Here is a 6,000-nt window from a genome sequence, read left to right as displayed (position 1 = left end):
GTTCTGTCAGCCTTCGTGTATCGTCCATGCATGGAGTATTGTTACCACATCTGGGGCTGGGCTGGTGCATCTACCACTAGTCTCCCCCTTTTGGATACCCCCCCCCCCAAAAAAAAGAGTCTTCAATTTAATAGATCCCACTTAGTCAACTTAGCAGTACTGGTCGCGATTTGAGTTCCCTGCCGAACACCATAAAAAAACACTGACTTTTCCCTACGCATGAGTAAAGGACATGTTTTAGTTGCCATAGTAACTAAACGATTATGAATTTTTATCGACTTTTTTTTATAAGTTTTACTGTTTATGAATATTGAAATAAATGAAATTACTGCACATTTAATAGTAATAATTTTATCGACTCTTTTTTTTTTTTAATAAACAGATATGATTACTTTCGTATTTTTCTTTCGATCTGAAGTTATCAGTAACTAAGATTTCCTCAGGCGAAAAATCTGTTGTCTCATTTAGGTGTTTATATCCGGTGGAGATCTTGAGTATTAATAACTATAGATTGAAACATCGTCATGAACGTGTAGTGAATCCTGTACATGTCTGAATGGGTAAATGTATATATTCTGTGCAGATTCCCAAGTTCGACAAAAATACACCTGAAGAAGGTCGGAGGTTACACGAATGAAAACATTGTGAGGATAAGATGAGAACAATAGTTCAAATAATACGAAACAAATTATCAATCCTCATCTAAAAAATTCAGAAATGGATTATATTCAAGTTTTTATCTAACAAAATTATTTCTAAATTTGGTAAATTTTTACATAGTTTCTATCTTAACATTTTCCTTTAAAATGACGATTTTCATAGGTTTACGAGTATGCTGAAAACGAATATCGCATTGAAATTTTCTGCAAATAAGCCAAAGTTTTCCGCAAATGGCCAAAAAATATGCGCATACAACAATGGCCACCACTTTTAACATAAGGAATTACACTTGTTGAATATCAGGAAAACTACTTATTTGCAGAAAATTTTAATGCGATATTCGTTTTCAGCATACCCGAAAACCTGTTAAAGGCGTCATTTTAAAGGAAAAGGTTAAGGTGAAAACCAAGTAAAAATTTACCCTAACAATTTGGTTCTATCATTAATTGAATGATCAAATAATATTGTGATGATATAATGTTACGTCTACAGAATTTGAACCAAACTGTTTTCTTTTTTTTTTTTTTTTTTCATATTTACTTTAACATAACCGTAAACTAATCCTAACCTTAAGTTTAGGTTTAGTGCAGCAAGATTTGGTTTGGTTCAAATTCTGTATGAACAACCATATGATCTAATTATTACTGTAGTGTTTGGTCATTAAATTATTAATTGAACAAAATTATGAAATTATAATTTTGTTTAGATAATATGAGCTTCTTCGTTATAAGAACGAAAATCGAAATATTGAATTTCAAGTAAAACCAATGCTATCGTCTTGTCTTGTCACAATAATGAGCAGATCCAAAAAATTTGAAAAACGATAAAGTAAAAAATTAATTATTAATGAAAACAGTTTTCAAAGACAATTAGTAAAAATTGAGGTAAATTGGCCCAAGATTTTCAGTTTCCAGACAATAATTAACTCCCTTGTTACGATTCGAAGTCTTCAGTTTCTTTTTTTAGCAAAACTTAATTTTCTCTGTATTTTTGAGATGAGGTGTTTTCATTGATTGAGATTGTCGGACTGACTTCCTCATCTTGGTTGTTATCATCACAACATTTTGGCCGTTTTGCCCTCCGGCCTTCATCAGGTGTTTTGTATCAAACTGGGGAACCGTTTGTTAGGAGTCTCGAACCCAACCCTTTATTATTATTACGGGGGTACCGTGTTCGGACTCCAGCTAGGCTCTGGGGCATAGTTGCTGATTCTCTGTTTTGAATGTTACTTTTTCACTGCCTTCGTTCAGGATTGAACTCAGCACCTTTGGGTAACTGTAAACTTTGATACAACGTCTAGGACCACTCGGCCATATGTCACTATGCCCCAGAGCCTAGCTGGAGTCCGAACACGGTATCCCCGTAATAATAATAAAAGGTTGGGTTCGAGACTCCTAACAAACGGTTCCCCAGTTCAATACAAAACATCTGATGAAGGCCGGAGGGCAAAACGGCCGAAACGTTGTGACGATAACAACCAAGATGAGGAAGTCAGTCCGACAATCTCAATCAAAACTTAATTTCTTCACTAATTTTCTTTGAAAACTGTTTTTAATTAAAATTAACTTTCTACCTTATTGATTTTTGTAATTTTTGGATATGTTCATTATGGCCACATGACAATTAAGTTGATACAATTAATTTTACTTGAAATTCAATATTTCCAATATCGTTCTAATGATGAATAAGCACCTATGTTGTTTCAATGCGAGTCATCATCAAGCTAAAAACTACAATATAACCTCCCATAGCCTATAAACTGACTTTAATAAGTTCTGCTTCAATCACATCCCATACACTTTTTGCAGTGTTTTTCTATTTTAATTTCATTTTTATTTTACCTCCTGGATTTACGGTTAGTTGTAGTGTTTTTTTTTTTTTTTGTATTTTTTAAAACTGATTTCGAAATGTTAGAATTAGATTAGATGCCCTTCGTTAACCCTATATCATGGTGACAATATATAAAAAAAAAAATCTGTCCTGTGTTTTTGATGCTTGTTGCAGTATAATTCGATTTCCAAAATACATTTTATGTAAAAATACTATTGTGTACTTACATGGCATGTCAAAATTACGGAAAATGATTGAGTAACAGGTCCACTAGAACTATTTTTTTTTTATTTTTTTAATTTTTTTTTATTTTTTTTATTTTTTATTTATTTTTTTTTTTTTTACAAAAAACAGATATTAGCAAGCCACCATTTTTCTATTTTATAATGGCATATTTTCAAGAATCTAGATATTAATTTACTTGTCCGTGTGTCCAGTGTCATAAAAAAGCATCATCATCGCAAACATTAATTAATGAGAAACGAATTACCTCCCTTTATAGTTGCTCTTTATCAGTTAAAAATCATTAAAATACTTTCCTCGCCAAAAATTTAAAAAAAAAATGGCTGCCTGTTTAAAGTTTAAAATTAGCTATTTTATTTTATTTTATAATTTAAAAAATAGTCATGTTGAGAGGAGACTAAGTTTTTTATTATGGTTTTGTTTTAAAATTTTTTAAAAATGTGAACGTGAATTGACATCTGTTTCATTTTATAATTTATATAAAAAAATATTCAGCAAAAATAAAACAAAAAAAAACTGTTTCGTATTGAATTTTCATTGGAAAAAATCTGAATTTTTTAAAAATTAATTCTTTTTAATTTTAAAGGGTTAAAAAAGAATTTGTTAAAAAATTGTTTTAAATTCATCGTTATTTTATTTTTTATTCATTTTATTTATAACTAGCGGGGATACCCGGCGTTGCCCGGGTGTTTGGAGGTGTGTGTTAAAAAAAGACGTTGGCTGGGTGTTTAGAGGTGTAAAAGAAAAAAAAAGTTTTAGTAGAAAGGTAGGATTGAACCCTGAACCCTTGACGCGAAGGTGGAAACGAAAAGGAAAAATGCCAGGCACCTAACCATCTTGGCCCCGAGGGGAGAGGAATTGATAAGCGTGTTAAGTTAAGGTTTATAAAGTGAAATATAAAGTTGCGAGGAAGTTAAGTGGTGCAATGTTTGACCTAGTTTTGCGCTGCAAGCCAGTTACTGTTTCCCCTGCCTCATCATTCGCTTTTCGAAGACGAAAATAGCTGGTAAAAGTCGGGCAAATTAAAGATAGCCGCGACCCCTGTTCTTAAGTCATAGTTATTATGATTTAGACGTGATATAAAAAGTTTTAAGAAGGAGTGAGCCGACCCAGAATGCTGACGAAATAGCCTTTTGCAGACATACAGAAAAAGTGCACACACATACATACACACATTTTCGTTTTTATATTTATAGATGTGTTTTAAAAATTTTCAATTACCGTGGAATTTCCATGGGTTCAGCTAGTCTATATATTAATACTGTATTACCTTTAACGTAAGTATGTATGTGTCACGGTTTTCAGATTATAAATTATTAAAAAGAAGGATAGAAGGCAATAACATGTTACGAACATTAAATTAGTATATAGATATGATAATTTAATGTTTATAGCATGATATCACCTTCTAATCTCCTTTCTAATAAATAGGATCTCCCGATCACCGAAGACGCAATGTAAAACGAAAAAAGGATGTTGCTTTTGGGCTGTACGTGAAACTAAAATATACATTCTTGGTGTTCTGGCTAGGATCCAAAGGTAGTATCTGTTCTTTCTAAAGATATGGTATAATGATATCACGGGGGTTTCTGTTTACTTAGCTAAATACTTTTACAGTTTTAACAAAATGAATGGCTATAATAATGTAATGGAGTCTTCATTCATGCTGAACGTCCACAAAATGCCCAGCAGTAATATATTACATATGAAAGATTCCACTGTAGAATTTCCATAGATCCTGCTAGTTAGAATTATTTTGTCAAAATTATAGACTGCAATTACCTCCCATGAATTTTAAGTCTTCAACATTAACAAATATTTTTATTTAATAAATTTTATTTTGTAATCATTTTTCTATTCAATCATTTTTTGTAATTTTTTTAATTTTTACTCATTTCGACATGACAAGTAATCATGTTTATACCTAAAATACATTTATTTGAAATCCCATTATACTGCTCCAAAACTGTTCTTTTTTTTGTTTGTTTGTTTTGTTGGTGGCCATTTTGTTCAGGACAGCTCAACTTTAAAGAGGTCTAAAAGCTCAATTTTTTCAATAATCTCTATTTGAAGTTGTCAGAAACCAAATCGGTTTTTACAAAATTATGTTTTTGCAGAGAGTATGTCACCATCCTTCCACAGGCAGCACTTGGTATTCCCAATTGGTTACCCGTTTAGTGCTGAGCCAGTTGAACGTTGCTTAACTTCAATGACCTGGTGTGTCATGGCTAAGTAAAATCCACAGGAATTGGTGTGTCATGGCTAAGTAAAATCCACAGCAGTTGAAAGGCGATCACACAAACTGAAACTCTGGTTACTGAAATGAAAAACAAAAAAAAAATCATGAAAAAAATCTACTGATTTATTTGCATTTTTACGTTGTACATATTTTGTACATTGTTGCTTTTTATCTTTTGGTAATTGAATATTCATTTTATTTTTTGATGTTTCTATTATTTATTTCCATTTATGCATAGATTTTATTTTTTTGAATTGTTGCATTTTAGAAGAGGAAGAAAGATACAAACCTGATGTGAAAGTAGGCTGTATCGCCCCCTTGTGGCAAAAAATGGCGATAATTAGATTTACCTTAATGCTATTAGATTCTGTTCGTGTGTTCGTTTGTGTGGGGAATTCGGTTCCCATATTTTCTTTTCTAATTAAGTATTAAATTTGAAATTGTTTTTTTATTATATACTTATTATTGGGATTAGCAATTTAACAGATTATGGGCTCCAGAAATCAGCTTTATTTCAATGTAGATGAGAAAGATTTTTATTCATGAAAAGTAGAAAATGCATTTTCGGTAATCCTGTAATTTTGCTTCTACTTCTTTGTCCTTTAGTCCTCATTTTTCCTGACAAAGGGGGAAGAAAATGCTCTGGCGCTTCTACACTATCAGGACGAGATTTTGTAATCGATAAATGGAGTTTTCAGATAAACTGATTTTTTTTTTTTTTTTTTTTTTTTGTCAATTCTAATAAGTTACAATGATAGCTCCCACCCCCCACCCACCTAGTAAGTCATAAACCAAAACCTTAATTTGTAACATACATCTCTGCTATCACATCTCCTTTTTCAACGTTAGGGATCTACATTCCAACTTTCCGCAGTGAAATCTGTTTACACGAGACCAGACGTGACCTGTTGTATCTGAAAAACTGGCAGCTTCTATTGATGACTTTATGATTTTAGGTTCTTCGAACATGACCACAAAACTTGATCCCTAAGATTTCCATGGTCATGGAGTTTGTGCCTACATCAGAG

The 6,000-nt window shown here is 31.9% G+C and overlaps 1 protein-coding gene and 1 long non-coding RNA gene across 3 annotated transcripts in view; one reads left to right on the top strand and one right to left on the bottom strand.

Annotated features, from left to right (window-relative positions):
- The window catches only part of LOC145283960 (cytosol aminopeptidase-like), a 117,922-nt gene that overhangs the window by 470 nt on the left and 111,452 nt on the right, over positions 1-6,000 (top strand). The window lies entirely within an intron of this gene.
- Positions 4,552-6,000, bottom strand: part of LOC145283961 (uncharacterized) — a 37,038-nt gene continuing 35,589 nt past the window's right edge. The window contains exon 2 of the long non-coding RNA XR_013868769.1: positions 4,552-5,050. This is a non-coding gene — a long non-coding RNA (uncharacterized LOC145283961). The remainder of the gene's footprint in view (positions 5,051-6,000) is intronic.

Source organism: Euprymna scolopes, chromosome 8, assembly GCF_053919585.1.
Source record: "Euprymna scolopes isolate OS-2025 chromosome 8, ASM5391958v1, whole genome shotgun sequence".
Lineage (NCBI taxonomy): Eukaryota > Metazoa > Mollusca > Cephalopoda > Sepiida > Sepiolidae > Euprymna > Euprymna scolopes.
The sequence above is the reverse complement of the archived record's forward strand: the minus strand, read 5'-3'. Positions and strand labels throughout refer to the sequence as shown.